Source organism: Balaenoptera physalus (genome assembly GCF_965194825.1).
Source record: "Balaenoptera physalus genome assembly, chromosome: 14".
In the NCBI taxonomy this organism is placed as follows: Eukaryota; Metazoa; Chordata; class Mammalia; order Artiodactyla; family Balaenopteridae; genus Balaenoptera; species Balaenoptera physalus.
The window spans coordinates 19,961,450-19,979,969 of record NC_138893.1 but is presented as its reverse complement, the minus strand read 5'-3'; the positions used below and the strand labels follow the sequence as shown (position 1 = coordinate 19,979,969).

The following is an 18,520-nucleotide window of genomic DNA, read 5'->3' as shown; positions in this document are numbered from 1 at the left end:
CCTGGCTATTGTAAATAGTGCTGCAGTGAACATTCGGGTGCATGTGTCTTTTTGAATTACGGTTTTCTCTGGGTATATGCCCAGTAGTGGGATTGCTGGGTCATATGGTAATTCTAATTTTAGTTTTTTAAGGAACCTCCATATTGTTCTCCATAGTGGCTGTATCAATTTACATTCTCACCAACAGTGCAAGAGGGTTCCCTTTTCTCCACACCCTCTCCAGCATTTGTTGTTTGTAGATTTTCTGATGATGCCCATTCTAACTGGTGTGAGGTGATACCTCATTGTAGTTTTGATTTGCATTTCCCTAATAATTAGTGATGTTGAGCATCTTTTCATGTGCTTCGTGGCCGTCTGTATGTCTTCTTTGGAGAAATGTCTATTTAGGTCTTCTGCCCATTTTTGGATTGGGGTGTTTGTTTCTTTAATATTAAGCTGAATGAGCTGTTTATATATTTTGGAGATTAATCCTTTGTCCGTTGATTCGTTTGCAAATATTTTCTCCCATTCTGGGGGTTGTCTTTTCATCTTGTTTATGGTTTCCTTTGCTGTGCAAAAGCTTTGAAGTTTCATTAGGTCCCAATTGTTTATTTTTGTTTTTATTTCCATTACTCTAGGAGGTGGATCAAAAAAGATCTTGCTGTGATTTATGTCAAAGAGTGTTCTTCCTGTGTTTTCCTCTAAGAGTTTTATAGTGTCCATTCTCACATTTAGGTCTCTAATCCATTTTGAGTTTAGTTTTGTATATGGTGTGAGGGAGTATTCTAATTTCATTCTTTTACATGTAGCTTTCCAGTTTTCCCAGCACCACTTATTGAAGAGACTGTCATTTCTCCATTGTATATCTTTGCCTCCTTTTTCATAGATTAGTTGACCATAGGTGCGTGGGTTTATCTCTGGGTTTTCAATCTTGTTCCATTGATCTATGTTTCTGTTTTTGTGCCAGTACCATACTGTCTTGATTACTGTAGCTTTGTAGTATAATCTGAAGTCAGGGAGTCTGATTCTTCCAGCTCCGTTTTTTCCCCTCAAGACTGCTTTGGCTATTACAGGTATGTGACATTCCCCATCTCTCCCCCATCACAGGTGAGTGACAGCCCCCAGCTCTCTCCCAATCTCAGGTATGTGACAGCCCCCAGCTGTCTTCGCATCACATGTGCCCGACAGCCCCCAACTCTCTCCCCATCACAGGTATGAGACAGCCCCCAGCTGTCTCCGCATCACAGGTATGTGACAGCCAGCAGCTGTCTGCGCAGCACAGGAATGTGACAGCTACCAGTAGTTTCTGCATCAAAGGTATGTGACAGACCCAGCTCTCTCCCCATCACAGGTGTTTGATGGTCCCCATTTGGCTCCCCATCAGAGGTGTGTGACAGCCGCCAGCTCTCTCCCCATGACAGGTGAGTGACAGCCCACAGCTCTCTACTCATCACAGGTGTCCGTAGCCCCCAGCTCTCTCCCCATCGCAGGTGAGAGACAGTCCCCAACTCTCTCCCCATCACAGGAATGTGAGAGCCCACAGCTGTCTCCACATCATAGGTATGTGTGACCCCCAGCTCTCTCCCCATCCCAGGTGTTTAACAGTCCCCATCTCTCCCTCCATCACAGGTATGGGACAGTCCCCATCTCTCCCCCCATATCAGGTGTGTGAGAGCCCCCAGCTCTCTCCCTATCAAAGGTGAGTCACAGCCTCCAGCTCTCTCCCCATTTGAGGTATATGACAGACCCCAGCTCTCTCTGCATCACAGGTGAACGAAAGCCCCCAACACTCTCCCGATCACAGGTATGTGACAGCCGAAGCTGTCTCTGCATCAAAGGTATGTTACACCCCCAACTCTCCCCCCATCACAGGTGTTTGACGGTCCCCATCTCTCTCCCCATCACAGGTGTGTGACGGCAGCCAGCTCTCTCCCCATCACAGGTGCGTGAGAGCCCCAAGTTCTCTACCCATCAAAGGTGTGTGAAGCCCCCTGCTCTCTCCCCATCACAGTTGAGTGTAAGCCCCCAACTCTCTCCCCATCACAGGTATGTGACACCCAAGAACAGTCTCCACATCACAGGTATGTGACAGCCACCAGTATTTTCCCCATCAAAGGTATGTGACAGCCCCCTGCTCTCTCCCCATCACACGTGTTTGACGGTCCCCATCTCTCTCCCCATCACAGGTGTGTGACAGCGCCCAACTCTCTCCCCATCACAGGTACGTGACAGCCCCCAGCTGTCTCCATATCTCAGGTATATGACAGCCATTAGCTGTCTCCGCATCACAGGTATGTGTGAGCCTCCAGCTCTTTCCCCATCACAGGTGAGTGACAGCCCCCATCTCTCTACCCTTCATAGGTGTGTGAAGCTCTCAGCTCTCTCCACATCACAGGTGAGGGACAGTCCCAAACTCTCTCCCCATCACAGGTATGTGAAAGCACCCAGCTCTCTCCCCAGCACAGGTGTGTGACAACCCCCAGCTGTCTCAGCATTACAGGTATGTGAAAGTCCCCATCTCTCCCACCATCACAGGTGTGTGAGAGACCCCAGATCTCTCCCCATCACAGGTGAGTGACAGCCCACATCTCTCTCCCCATCTCAGGTATGTGACAGCCTACAGCTCACTCCCCATCACAGGTGCCCGACAGCCCACAACTCTTTCCACATCACAAGTATGTGACAGCCTCCAGCTGTCTCCGCATCACAGGTATGTGACAGTCAGCAGCTGTTTCCTCATCACAGGTGCCTGATAGCGCCCAACTCTCTCCCCATCACAGCTAAGTGACAGCCCCCAGGTCTCCACACATCACAGGGATTTGACAGTCCCCATCTCCTTCCCATGTACAGGTGTGCGACAGGCCCCAGCTCTCTCCCCATTACTGGTGTGTGAGAGCCCCCAGGTCTCTCCCCATCACAGGTGTGTGACAGTCCCCATCTCTCTCCCCATCAGAGGGGAGTCACAGCCCCCAGCACTCTCACCGTCACAGGTATGTGACAGCCCACAGCTTTCTGCACATCACAGGTATGTAACAGCCATCAGGTCTCTCCCCATCACAGGTGTGTTACAGCCCCTAGGTCTCTCCCATCACTGGTGAGTGGCAGCCACCAACGCTCCCCCCATCACAGGTATTTGACAGCCCCGTGCTGTCTCTATATCACAGGTATGTGACAACGCCAAGCTCTCTCCCCATCAGACGTGTGTGACCGTCCCAAGCTGTCTCCATATAACAGGTGCGTAAAAGCTCCCAGCTCTCTCCCCTTCACAAGTGGGTGACATGCCCCAGCTCTCTCCCCATCACAGGTGATTGACAGCCCCCATCTCTCTCCGCATCAAAGGTGAGTGACAGCCCCAAGCTCTCTCCACATCACTTTTCTGTGACAGCCCCCAGCACTCTCCCCATCACAGGCATGTGACAGCACCCAGCAGTCTCCCAATCACATGTTTGTGAGAGCCCCCAACTGTCTCCGTATTACAGGTGCCTGACAGCCCCCAACTCTGTCCCGATAACATGTATTTGACAGCCTCCAGCTGTCTCCGCATCACAGGTGCCTGACAGCCCCCAACTCTCTCCTCATCACAGGTATGTGACAGACCCCAGTATCTAGACATCAAAGGTATGTAAGAGCCACTAGTTGTCTCCGCATCACAAGTATGAGTGAGCCCCAGCTCTCTCCCAATCACAGGTGAGTGACAGCCAAATCTCCCTCCCCATTACAGGTGTGTGACAGCCCCCAGGTCTCTCCCCATCACAGGTGTTTCACAGTCCCCATCTCTCTCCCCATTACTGGTGTGTGAAAGCCTCCAGGTCTCTCGCCATCCAATGTGAGTGATAGCCTCCAACTCTCTCCCCATCACAGGTATGTGAAAGACCCCATTGTGTCCACATCACAGGTATGGGACAACCACTACCTAGCTCCCCATTACAGGTGTTTGACAGTCCCCATCGCTCTCACCATCAGAGGTGTGCGAAAGCCCCCAGCTCTCTCCCCATCACAGGTGAGTGACAGCCCCCAGCTCTCTCCCCATCACAGGTATGTGACAGCACCCAGCTATCTCAGCATCACAGGTATGTGACTGTCCCCATATCTCTCCCCAATACAGGTGTGTGAGAGCCCCCAACTCTCTCCCTATCACAGGTATGTGACAGCCCCCAGCTGTCTCCACATCACAGTTATATGACCGCCACTAGCTGTCTCCGCATCACACATACGTGTGAGCTCCCAGCTCTCTCCCCATCACAGGTGAGTGACAGTCCCCATCTCTCTAACCTTCATAGGTGTGTGAAGACTCAGCTCTCTCCACATCACAGGTGTGTGACAGCCCCCAGCAGTCTCAGAATTACAGGTATGTGAAAGTCCCCATCTCTCCCCCCATCACAGGTGTGTGAGAGACCCCAGATCTCTCCCCATCACAGGTGAGTTACAGCCCACCCCTCTCTGCCTATCTCAGGTATGTGACAGCCTACAGCTCTCTCCCCATCACAGGTGCCCGACAACCCCCAACGCTCTCCACATCACAGGTATGTGACAGCTTCCAGCTGTCTCCGCATCACAGGTATGTGACAGCCAGCAGCTGTCTCCTCATCACAGGTGCCTGAAAGACCCCAACTCTCTTCCCATCACAGGTAAGTGACAGCCCCCAGGTCTCCACCCATCACAGGTGAGTGACAGCCCCCATCTCTCTCCCCATTACAGGTGAGTGACAGCCCACATCTCTCTCCCCATCACAGGTATGTGACAAACCCAAGCTCTCTCCCCATCACAGGTGGGTGACAGCCCCCATACCGCTTCCCATTACAGTTCAGTGACAGCCCATATCTCTCTCTCGATCACAAGTGTTTGACAGTCCCCATCTCTCTCCCCATTACAGGTGAGTGACAGACCCCATCTCTCTCCCCATCACAGGTATGTGACAAACCCAAGCTCTCTCCCCATCACAGGTGGGTGACAGCCCCCATACCGCTTCCCATTACAGTTCAGTGACAGCCCCTAGCTCTCTCTCGATCACAAGTGTTTGACAGTCCCCATCTCTCTCCCCATCACAGCTGAGTGACAGCTCCCAGCTATCTCCCCATCACAGGTGAGTGACAGAGCCCATCTCCCTCCCCATCACAGTTTAGTAAGAGCCGCCTGCTCTCTCCCCATCACAGGTGAGTGACAGCCCCTAGCTCTCTCCCCTTCACTGGTATGTGAGAGCCCCCAGCTGTCTCAGCATTACAGGTATGTGACAGTCCCCATCTCTCCCCCAATCACAGGTGTGTGAGAGCCCCCAGCTCTCTCCCGATCACAGGTGTGTGACAGCCCACAGCTCTCTCCCCATTTCAGGTAGGTGACAGCCCACAGCTGTCTCAACATCACAGGCATGTGACAGCCAGCAGCTGTCTCCACATCACAGGTATATGACAGCCAGCAGCTCTCTCCGCATCACAGGTGCCTGATAGCCACCAACTCTCTCCCCATCACAGGTATACGAAAGCCCCCAGGTTTTGCCCCATCGCAGGTGTTTGACAGTTCCCATCACTTTCCCGATCACAGGTGTGGGACTGCCCCCAGTTCTCTCCCCATTACAGGTGAGTGACAGCCCCCATCTCTCTCCCCATCACAGGTGTGTAACAGTCCCCAGCTCTCTTCCCATCACAGGGGAGTGACATCCCCCACCACTCTCCCCATCAAAGGTATGTGACAGCCCCCAGCTATCTGCACATCACAGCTATGAACAGCCAGCAGTTTTCTCCACATCACAGGTATGTGACAGACCCCAGCTCTCTCGCCATCACAGGTGTGTGACAGCCCCCAGGTCTTTCCCCATCACAGGTGATTGACAGCCCCCATCTCTCTTCCCATTACAGGTGAGTAACAACCCGCAGCTCTCTCACCATCACAGGTATGTGACAGCCCCCAGCTTTCTCCGCCTCACAGGTGAGTGACAGCACCAAACTCGCTCCCAATCACAGGTATGTGACAGGCACCAATACTCTCCGCATCAGAAGTGTTTCACAGTCCCCATCTCTTTCCCCTTCACAAGTGAGTGACAGCCCACAGCTCTCTCCCCATCACAGGTGTGTGATCGTCCCTAGCTGTCTCCATATCACAGGTGCGTGAAAGATCCCAGCTCTCTCCCTTTCACTGGTGGGTGACAGCCCCTAGCTATCGCTCCATCACATGTATGTGACAGCCCCCATCTCTCTCCCCATCCCACGTGAGTGACAGTCCCCAGCTCTCTCCCATTCACAGGTGTGTGACAGCCACCAGCTCTCTCCCCATCACAGGTGAGTGACAGCCCCCAGCTCTCTCCCCATCAGAGGTATCTGAGAGCCCCCATCTGTCTCCGCATCACAGGAGCCTAACATCCCCCACCTCTCTCCCCATCACAGGTATGTCACAACGCCCATTGTCTCCACATCACAGGTATGTGGCAACCACTAGCTGTCTACGCATCACAGGTATGTGTGAGCCCCAGCTCTCTCACCATCACAGGTGAGTGACAAATCCCAGCTCTCTCCACATCACAGGTGAGCGACAGACCCCAGCTGTCTCCCCATCACAGGTGAGTGATAGGCCCAGCTTTCTCCCCATCACAGGTATGTGACAGCCCCCAGCTAATTCCGCATCACAGGAGCCTGACAGCCCCCAACTTTCTCCCCATCACAGGTATGTGTCAACCCCCAGCTGTCTCCACATCACAGGTATGTGAAACACACCAGCTGTCTCCGCATCACAGGTATCTGACAGCACCCAGGTCTCTCCCCATCACAGGTGTTTGACAGTCCCCATCTCTTTTCCCATCACAGGTGTGTGACAGACCCCAGATCTCTCCCCTTCACAGGTATCTGAGAGCCCCCATCTTTCTCCGCATCACAGGAGCCTAACAGCCCCCAACTCTCTCCCCATCACAGGTATGTCACAACCCCCACTGTCTCCACATCACAGGGATGTGACAACCACTAACGGTCTCTGCATCATAGGTATTTGTGAGCCCCCAGCTCTCTCCCCATTACAGGTGTGTGACAGCCCCCAACTCTCTACGCATCACAGGTGTGTGAAGCCCCCAGCTCTCTCCCCATCACAGGTGAGTGATAGCCCCTATCTCTCTCCCCATCACAGGTGTGTGACCGTCTCCAGTTTTCTCCATATCACAGGTGCGTGAAAGCCCCCAGCTCTCTCCCCTTCACCGGGGGGTGAGAGCCCCAAGCTCTCCCCTGATCACAGGTGAGTGACAGCCCCCAGCTCTCTCCCCATCACAGGTGTTTCATATTCCCCATCTCTCTCCCCATCACAGGTGTGTGACAGCCCCCAGCTCTCTCCCCATCACAGGTATGTGACAACTCCCAGCTGTCCCAGCATCACAGGTATTTGAAAACCCCCAGCTGTCTCAACACAACAGGTATGTGACAGTCCCCATCACTCTCCCCATCACATGTATGTGACAGCCCCCAGCTGTCTCCGCATCAAAGGTGCCTGACAGCCCCCAACTCTCTCCGCATCACTGGTATGTTAACGCCCCCAGCTGTCTGCACATCACAGGTGTGTGACCGTCCCCAGTTGTCTCCATATCACAGGTGCGTGAAGGCCCCCAGCTCTCTCCCCTTCACATGTGGGTGACAGCCCCAAGCTCTCTCCTGATCACAGGTGAGTGACAGCCCCCAGCTCTTTCCCCATCACAGGTGTTTGACATTCTTCATCTCTCTCCCCATCACAGGTGTGTGACAGGCCCCAGCTCTCTACCCTTCAGAGCTATTTGACATCCCCCAGCTGTCACTGCATCACAGTTGCCTGACAGCCCCCAGCTTTCTCCCCATCACAGGTATGTGACAGCCCCCAGCTGTCTCAGCATCACAGGTATGTGGCAGTCCCCATCTCTCTCCACATCACAGGTGTGTGACAGCCCTCAGCTCTCTCCCTATCACAGGTGAATAACGGCCCCCGGCTGTCTCCCCATCACATGTATGTGAAAGCCCCCAACTGTCTCCTCATTAAAGGTGCCTGACAACACCTCAACTCTCTCCCCATTACAAGTATGTTACAGCCGACAGCTGTCTCCACATCACAGGTATGTGACAGCCACCAGGTCTCTCCCCATCGCAGGTATGTGATAGACCCGAGCTCTCTCCCCCTTATACGTATGTGACAGCCCCCAGGTGTCTCCACATCACAGGTATGTGACAACGCAAAGCTCTCTCCCCATCACATTTGTGTGACTGTCCCCAGCTTTCTCCATATCTCAGGGGTGTGAAAGTCCCCCGCTCTCTCCCCTTCACAGATGGGTGACAGCCCCCAGCTCTAGCCACATCAAAATTGATTGAAAGACCCCATCTCTTTCCACATCACAAGTGAGTGACAGCCCCAAGCTCTCTCCCCTTAACAGGTGTGTGACAACACCCAGCTGTCTCCACATCACAAGTATGTGACAGCAACTACCTTACTCCGCATTAAAGGTATAGAACTGGCCCGACCACTCTCCCCATCAGAAGTGTTTACAGTCCCCATCTCTTTCCCCATCACAAGTGAGTGACAGCCCCAAGCTCCTTTCCCATCACAGGTGTGTGACTTCCCCCAGGTCTCTCCCAATCCCCGGTGAGTGACAGCCCCCAGCACTCTCCCAATCACAGCAGTGTGGCAGTCCACATCTGTCTTAGAATTACAAGCATGTGACAATCCCCATCTCTCTCACCATCACAGGTGTGTGACAACCCCAAGCTCTCTCCCCATCACAGGTGTGTGACATCCCCCAGCTCTCTCCCCATCACCAGTGAGTAACAGTGCCCAGCTCTCTCTCCATCACAGGTATGTGACAGCTCCCAGCTGTCACAGCATCACAGGTATGTGACACCCCTAACCTGTTTCAGCATCACAGGTATGTGACAGTCCCCATCTCTCTCCCCATCACAGGTGTGTCACAGCCCCCAACTCTCTCCCCATCACAGGTGTTTGACAGTCCCCATCTCTCGCTCCATCACTGGTGTGTGACAGTCCCCAGCTCTCCCTCCATCACAGGTGTGTGACCGTCCCCATCTATCTCCATATCACAGGTGCGTGACTACGCCCAGCTCTCTCCCCTTCACAGGTGGGTGACAGCCCCAAGCTCTCTCCTGATCACAGGTGAGTGACAGCCCCCAGCTCTCTCCCCATCACAGGTATGTGACAGCTCCCAGCTGTCACAGCATCACAGGTATGTGACACCCCTAAGCTGTCTCAGCATCACAGGTATGTGACAGTCCCCGTCTCTCTCCCCATCACAGGTGTGTCACATCCCCCAGCTCTCTCCCCATCACAGGTGAGTGATGGCCCCCAGCTGTCTCCCCATCACATGTATGTGACAGACCCCAGCTGTCTCCGCATCAAAGGTTCCTGACAGTCCCCAACACTCTCCACATCACTGGTATGTTAACAACCCCAGCTGTCTGCACATCACAGGTGTGTGAACGTCCCCAATTGTCTACATATCACAGGTGCGTGAAAGCCCCCAGCTCTCTCCCTTTCACATGTGGGTGACAGCCCCAAGCTCTCTCCAGATCACAGGTGAGTGACAGCCCCCAGCTCTCTCCCCATCACAGGTATGTGACAGCCCCCACCAGTGTCCACATCACAGGTATGTGACAGTCCCCAGCTCTCTATCCGTCACAGGTGTTTGAAAATCTTCATCTCTCTCCCCATCACAGGTATGTGACAGCCCCCAGTTGTCTGACATCAAAGGTTTGTGACAGACCCCAGCTCTCTCCCCATCACAGTTGTTTGACAGTCCCCATCTCTCGCTCCATCACAGGTGTGTGACAGTCCCCAGCTCTCCTTCCATCACAGGTGTGTGACCGTCCCCATCAATCTCCATATCACAGGTGCATGACTACGCCCAGCTCTCTCACCTTCACAGGTGGGTGACAGCCCAAAGCTCTCTCCTGATCACAGGTGAGTGACAGCCCCCAGCTCTCTCCCCATCACAGGTGACTGACATCCCCCATCTCTCTTCCCATCTCAGGTGAGTAACCGCCCTCAGCTCTCTCCCCATCATAGGTATGTGAAAGCCCCCAACTGTAACAGCATCACAGGTATCTTACAGTCCCAATCTCTCTCCCCATCACAGGGGTGTGATAGCCCCAAACTGTCTCCCCATCACAGGTGAGTGACGGCTCCCAGCTCTCTTCGAATTACAGGTATATGATAGCCGCCAGCAGTCTCCACATCACAGGTATGTGACAACGCCAAGCTCTCTCCCCATCACAGGTGTGTGACCTTCCCCAGTTGTCTCCATATCACAGGTACGTGAAAGCCCCCAGCTCTCTCGCCTTCACATGTGGGTGACAGGCCCAAGCTCTCTCCTGATCACACGTGAGTGACAGCCCCCAGCTCTCTCCCCATCACACGTATGTGACAGCCCCCAGCTCTCTCCCCATCACAGGTGTTTGACATTCTTCACCTCTCTCCCCATCACAGGTGTGTGACAGCCCCCAGCTCCCTACCCATCAGAGCTATTTGACATCCCCCAGGTGTCACTGCATCACAGTTGCGTGACAGCCCCCAGCTTTCTCCCCATCACAGGTATGTGACAGCCCCCAGCTGTCTCAGCATCACTGGTATGTGGCAGGCCCCAACTCTCTCCACATCACAGGTGTGTGACAGCCCTCAGCTCTCTCCCCATCACAGGTGAGTAACGGCCCCCGGCTGTCTCCCCATCACATGTATGTGACAGCCCCCATCTGTCTCCGCATTAAAGGTGCCTGACAACCCCTCAACTCTCTCCCCATCACAAGTACGTTACAGGCGACAACTGTCTCCGCATCACAGGTATGTGACAGCCACCAGGTCTCTCCCCATCGCAGGTATGTGATAGCCCCCAGCTCTCTCGCCGTTATACGTATGTGACAGCCCCCAGCTGTCTCCACATCACAGATATGTGACAACGTAAAGCTCTCTCCCCATCACATTTGTGTGACCGTCCCCAGCTGTCTCCATGTCACAGGGGTGTGAAAGTCCCCCGCTCTCTCCCCTTCACAGGTGGGTGACAGCCCCCAGCTCTAGCCCCATCAAAATTGATTGACAGACCCCATCTCTTTCCACATCACAAGTGAGTGACAGCCCCAAGCTCTCTCTCCATCACAGGTGAGTGACGGCCCCCAGCTGTCTCCCCATCACAGTATGTGACAGCCTCCAGCTCTCTCTGCATCACAGGTATGTGAAAGAAACCAGCTGTCTCCGCATCACAGGTATCTGACAGTCCCCATCTCTTTCCCCATCACAGGTGTTTGACAGACCCCAGCTCTCTCCCCATTTCAGGTGAGTAAGAAATCCCAGCTCTCTCCCCATCACAGGTATCTGAGAGCCCCCATCTGTCCCCGCATCACAGGAGCCTAAAAGCCCCCAACTCTCTACCCATCACAGGTATGTCACAACCGCCATTGTCTCCACAGCACAGGGATGTGACAACCACTAGCTGTCTCTGTATCATAGGTATGTGTGAGCCCCCAGCTCTCTCCCCATCACAGGTGTGTGACAACACCCAGCTGTCTCCACATCACAAGAATGTGAAAGCAGCTACCTGACTCCGCATTAAAGGTATGGAACTGGCCCCAGCACTCTCCCCATCAGAAGTGTTTCACAGTCCCCATCTCTTTCCCCTTCACAAGTGAGTGACAGCCCCAAGCTCCTTTCCATCACAGGTGTGTGACATCCCCCTGCTCTCTCCCCATCCCCGGTGAGTGACAGCCCCCAGCTCTCTCCCAATCACAGCAGTGTGGCAGTCCACATCTGTCTTAGAATTACAAGCAAGTGACAATCCCCATCTCTCTCCCCATCACAGGTGTGTGACAACCCCAAGCTCTCTCCCCATCACAGGTGTGTGACATCCCCCAGCTCTCTCCCCATCACCGGTGATTTACAGCCCCCAGCTCTCTCCCCACCACTGGTATGTGACAACACCCAGTTGTCTCCACATCGCAGGTGCCTGAGAAACCCCAAGTCTCTCCCCATCACAGGTATGTGAGAGTCCACAGCTGTCGCCACATCACAGGTATGTGACAACGCCAAGCTCTCTCCTCATCAGAGGTGTGTGACCATCCCCATCTGTCTCCATATCGCAGGTGCGTGCAAGCCCGCAGCTCCTTCCTCTTCACAGGAGGGTGACAGCACCCAGCTCTCGCCAGATCACAGTTGATTGACAGCCACCATCTCTCTCACCATCACAAGTGAGTGACAGCCCACAGCTCTCTGCCCATCACAGGTGTGTCACTGTCCCCAGCGGTCTCCATATCACAGGTGCGTGAAAGATCCCAGCTCTCTCCCTTTCACAGGTGGGTGACGGCCCCTAGCTATCGCTCCAACACATGTATGTGACAGCCCCCATCTCTCTCCCCATCACAAGTGAGTGACAGCCCCCCGCTCTCTCCCAGTCACAGGTGTGTGACCGTCCCCAGGTGTCTCCAGATCACAGGTGACTGACAATGCCCAGCTCTCTCCCATTCACAGGTATGTGACAGCCACCAGCTCTCTCCCCATCACAAGTGAGTGACAGCCCCTAGCTCTCTCACCATCACAGGTATCTGAGAGCTCCCATCTGTCTCCGCATCACAGGAGCCTAACATCCCCCGCCTCTCTACCCATCACAGGTATGTCACAACGCCAATTGTCTCCACATCACAGGTATGTGGCAACCACTAGCTGTCTACGCATCAGAGGTATGTGTGAGCCCCAGCTCTCTCCCCATCACTGGTGAATGACAACCCCCAGCTTTCTCCCCATCACAGGTGTGCGACAGACCCCAGCTGTCTCCCCATCACAGGTGAGTGGTAGGCCCCAGTTTTCTCCGCATCACAGGTATGTGACAGCCCCCAGCTTATTCCGCATCACAGGAGCCTGACAGTCCCCAACTTTCTCCCCATCACAGTTATGTGTCAACCCCCAGCTGTCTCCACATCACAGGTATGTGAAACACACCAGCTGTCTCCGCATCACAGGTATCTGACAGCCCCCAGGTCTCTCCCCATCACAGCTGTTTGACAGTCCCCATCTCTTTTCCCATCACAGGTGTGTGACAGACCTCAGCTGTCTCCCCATCTCAGGCATCTGAGAGCCCCCATCCTACTCCGCATCACAGGAGTCTAACAGCCCCCAACTCTCTCCCCATCACAGATATGTCACAACCCCAATTGTCTCCACATCACAGGGATGTGACAACCACTAGCTGTCTCTGCATCATAGGTATGTGTGAGCCCCCAGCTCTCTCCCCATCACAGATGTGTGACAGCCCCCAGCTCTCTCTGCATCACAGGTATGTGAAAGAAACCAGCTGTCTCCGCATCACAGGTATCTGACAGTCCCCATCTCTTTCCCCATCACAGGTGTTTGACAGACCCCAGCTCTCTCCCCATTTCAGGTGAGTAAAGAAATCCCAGCTCTCTCCCCATCACAGGTATCTGAGAGCCCCCATCTGTCCCCGCATCACAGGAGCCTAACAGCCCCCAACTCTCTACCCATCACAGGTATGTCACAACCGCCATTGTCTCCACAGCACAGGGATGTGACAACCACTAGCTGTCTCTGTATCATAGGTATGTGTGAGCCCCCAGCTGTCTCCCCATCAAAGGTGTGTGACAACACCCAGCTGTCTCCACATCACAAGAATGTGACAGCAACTACCTGACTCCGCATTAAAGGTATGGAACTGGCCCCAGCACTCTCCCCATCAGAAGTGTTTGACAGTCCCCATCTCTTTCCCCTTCACAAGTTAGTGACAGCCCCAAGCTCCTTTCCCATCACAGGTGTGTGAGATCCCCCAGGTCTCTACCCGTCCCCGGTGAGTGACAGCCCCCAGCTCTCTCCCAATCACAGCAGTGTGACAGTCGACATCTGTCTTAGAATTACAAGTAAGTGACAATCCCCATCTCTCTCCCCATCACAGGTGTGTGACAACCCCAAGCTCTCTGCCCATCACAGGTGTGTGATATCCCCCAGCTCTCTCCCCATCACCGGTGAGTTACAGTCCGAAGCTCTCTCCCCATCACAGGTGAGTGACAGCCCCCAGCTGTCTACCCATCACAGGTGTGTGACATCCCCCAGCTCTCTCCCCATCTCAGGTATGTGACAGCCCCCAGCTGTCTCTACATCACAAGTATGTGACAGCAACTGCCTGACTCGGCATCACAGGTATGTGACTGGCCACAGCACTCTCACCATCAGAGGTGTGTGACTGTCCCCATCTCTTTGCCATTCACAAGTGAGTGAAAGCCCCAAGCTCCCTTCCCATCACAGGTGTGTGACATCCCCCAGCTCTCTCCCCATTCCCGGTGAGTGACAGCCCCCAACTCTCTCCCAATCACAGCAGAGTGACATCCCCCAGCTGTCCTAGAATTACAAGTAAGTGACAATCCCCATCTCTCTCTCCATCACAGGTGTGTGACAACCCCAAGCTCTCTCCCCATCAGAGGTGTGTGACATCCCCCAGCTCTATCCCCATCACCAGTGAGTTACAGCCCCCACCTCTCTCCCCATCACTGGTATGTGACAGCCCCCAACTGTCTCCATATCACAGGTGCCTGACAAACCCCAAGTCTCTCCCCATCACAGGTATGTGACAGCCCCCACGTCTCTCACCATCACAGGTGTTTGATAGTCCGCATATCTTTCCCCATCACAGGTGTGTGATAGCCGCCAGCTCTCTCCCCATTACAGGTGAGTCACAGTCCCCAGCTCTCTCCCCAACACAGGTGTGTCAGTCCCCAACACTCTCCCCATTACAGGGGAGTGACAGTCGCTATCCCTTCCCCTTCACAGGTGTGTGACAGCCCCCAGCTCTCTCCCAATCACAGGTATGTGACAGCCCCCAGCTCTCTCCACATCACAGGTTTGTGACAGCCCCCAGCTGTGTCCGCATCACAGGTATCTGAAAGCCCACAACTCTCTCCCCATCACAGGTATGTGACAGCCCCCATTTGTCTCCACATAACAGGTATGTGACAGACCCCTGCTCTCTCCCCATCACAGGTATTTGACAGTCCCCATCTCTCGTGCCATCACAGGTGTGTGACAAACCCAAGCTCTCTCCCCATCAGAGGAGTGTGACATCCCCCATCTCTCTCCCCATCACCGGTGAGTTACAGCCCCCAGCTCTCTCCCCACCACTGGTATGTGACAACACCCAGCTGTCTCCGCATCACAGGTGCCTGAAAAACCCCAAGTCTCTCCCCATCACAGGTATGTGAGAGTCCCCAGCTGTCGCCACATCACAGGTATGTGACAACGCCAAGCTCTCTCCTCATCAAAGGTGTGTGACCATCTCCAGCTGTCTCCATATCTCAGGTGCGTGAAAGCCCGCAGCTCTTTCCGCTTCACAGGTGTGCGACAGACCCCAGCTGTCTCCCCATCAGAGGTGAGTGACAGGCCCCAGCTTTCTCCCCATCACAGGTATGTGTCAACCCCCAGCTGTCTCCACATCACAGGTATGTGAAATACACAAGCTGACTCCGCATCACACGTATCTGACAGCCCCCAGGTCTCTCCCCATCACAGGTGATTGACAGTCCCCATCTCTTCCCATCACAGGTGTGTGACAGACCCCAGCTCTCTCCCCATCACAGGTATCTGAGAGCCCCCATCTTTCTCTGCATCACAGGAGCCTAACAGCCCCCAACTCTCTCCCCATCACAGGTATGTCACAACCCCCATTGTCTCCACATCACAGGGATGTGACAACCACTAGCTGTCTCTGCATCATAGGTATGTGTGAGACCCCAGCTCTCTCCCCTTCACAGGTGTGTGACAGCCCCCAGCTCTCTACCTATCACAGGTTTGTGAAGACCCCAGCTCTCTCCCCGTCACAGGTGAGGGATAGCCCCTAGCTCTCTCCCCATCACAGGTTTGTGACCGTCCCCAGTTGTCTCCATATCACAGGTGCGTGAAAGCCCCCAGCTCTCTCCCCTTCACCGGTGGGTAAGAGCCCCAAACTCTCTCCTGATCACAGGTGAGTGACAGCCCCCAGCTCTCTCCCCATCACAGGTGTTTAATACTCCCCATCTCTCTCCCCATCACATGTGTGTGACAGCCCCCAGCTCTCTCCCCATCACAGGTATGTGACAGCTCTCAGCTGTTACAGCATCACAGGTATTTGACAGCCCCCAGCTGTCTCAGCATCACAGGTATGTGACAGTCCCCATCTCTCTCCCCATCACAGGTGTGTCACAGCCCCCAGCTCTCTCCCCATCACAGGTGAGTTACGGCCCCCAGCAGTCTCCCCATCATATGTATGTGACAGCCCCCAGCTGTCTCCGCATCAAAGGTGCCTGACAGCCCCCAACTCTCTCCGCATCACTGGTATGTTAACGCCACCAGATGTCTGCACATCACAGGTGTGTGACCGTCCCCAGTTGTCTCCATATCACAGGTGCGTGCAAGCCCCCAGCTCTCTCCCCTTCACATGTGGGTGACAGCCCCAAGCTCACTCCTGATCACAGGTGAGTGACAGCCCCCAGCTCTCTCCCCATCATAGGTATGTGACAGCCCCCACCTGTGTCCACATCACAGGTATGTGACAGACCCCAGCTCTCTCCCCATCACATGTGTTTGACATTCTTCATCTCTCTCCCCATCACAGGTGTGTGACAGCCCCCAGCTCTCTACCCATCAGAGCTATTTGACATCCCCCAGCTGTCCTTGCATCACAGTTGCCTGACTGCCCCCAGCATTCTCCCCATCACAGGTATGTGACAGCTCCCAGCTGTCTCAGCATCACAGGTATGTGGCAGTCCCCATCTCTCTCCACATCACAGGTGTGTCACAGCCCTCAGCTCTCTCCCCATCTCAGGTGAGTAACGGCCCTCAGCTGTCTCCCCATCACATGTATGTGACAGCCCCCAGCTGTGTCCGCATTAAAGGTGCCTGACAACCACTCAACTCTCTCCCCATCACAAGTAGGTTACAGCCGACAGCTGTCTCCACATCACAGGTATGTGACATCCCCCACCTCTCTCCCCATCACATGTGTTTGACATTCTTCATCTCTCTCCCCATCACAGGTGTGTGACAGCCCCCAGCCCTCTTCCCACCAGAGCTATTTGACATCCCCCAGCTGTCACTGCATCACAGTTCCCTGACAGACCCCAGCTGTCTCCCCATCACAGGTGAGTGATAGGCCCCAGCTTTCTCACTATCACAGGTATGTGAGAGCCCCCAGCTGATTCCGCATCACAGGAGATTGACAGCCCCCAACTTAATCCCCATCACAGGTATATGTCAACCCCCAGCTATCTCCACATCACAGAAATGGGAAACACACCAGCTGTCTCCGCATCAGAGGTATCTGACAGCCCCCAGGTCTCTCCCCATCACAGGTGTTTGACAGTCCCCATCTCTTTTCCCATCACAGGTGTGAGACAGACCCCAGCTCTCTCCCCATCACAGGCATCTGAGAGCCCCCATCCTACTCCGCATTACAGGAGTCTAACAGCCCCCCCACACACAGGTATGTCACAACCGCCATTGTCTCCACAGCACAGCGATGTGACAACCACTAGCTGTCTCTGTATCATAGGTATCTATGAGCCCCCAGCTCTCTCCCCATCAAAGGTGTGTGACAACACCCAGCTGTCTCCACATCACAAGTATGTGACAGCAACTACCTGACTCCGCATTAAAGGTATGGAACTGGCCCCAGCACTCTCCCCATCAGAAGTATTTCACAGTCCCCATCTCTTTCCCCTTCACATGTGAGTGACAGCCCCAAGCTCCTTTCCCATCACAGGTTTGTGACATCCCCCAGCTCTCTCGCCATCCCCGGTGAGTGACAGTCCCCATCTCTCTCCCAATCACAGCAGTGTGACAGTCCACGTCTGTCTTAGAATTACAAGTAAGTGACAATCCCCATCTCTCTCCCCATCACAGGTATGTGACAACCCCAAGCTCTCTCCCCATCACCGGTGAGTTACAGCCCCCAGCTCTCTCCACATCACTGGTATGTGACAGCCCCCATCTCTCTCCATATCACAGGTGCCTGACAAACCCCAAATCTCTCCCCATCACTGGTATTCGACAGCCCCCACGTCTCTCACCATCACAGGTGTTTGATAGTCCGCATGTCTTTCCCCATCACAGGTGTGTGATAGCCGCCAGCTCTCTCCCCATTACAGGTGAGTGACAGGCCCCAGCTCGCTCCCCATCACAGGTGTGTCAGTCCTCAACTCTCTCCCCATCACAGGGGAGTGACAGTCCCCATCCCTACCCCTTCACAGGTGTGTGACAGCCCCCAGCTCTCTCCCAATCACAGGTATATGACAGCCCCAGCTCTCTCCACATCACAGGTGTGTGACAGCCCCCAGCTGTGTCCGCATCACAGGTGCCTGAAAGCCCCCAACTCTCCCCCCATCACAGGTATGTGACAGCCCCCAGTTGTCTCCACATCACAGGTATGTGACAGACCCCAGCTATCTCCCCATCACAGGTGTTTGAAAGTCCCCATCTCTCGCTCCATCACAGGTGTGTGACAGCCTCCAGCTCTCCCTCCATCACAGGTGTGTGACCGTCCCCATCTATCTCCATATCACAGGTGCGTGACTACGCC

At 54.3% G+C, this 18,520-nt stretch overlaps 1 long non-coding RNA gene across 1 annotated transcript in view; it reads right to left on the bottom strand.

Annotated features, from left to right (window-relative positions):
• Positions 1-18,520, bottom strand: part of LOC309642237 — a 1,144,662-nt gene that overhangs the window by 883,623 nt on the left and 242,519 nt on the right. The gene's annotated exons all lie outside the window — the stretch shown is intronic.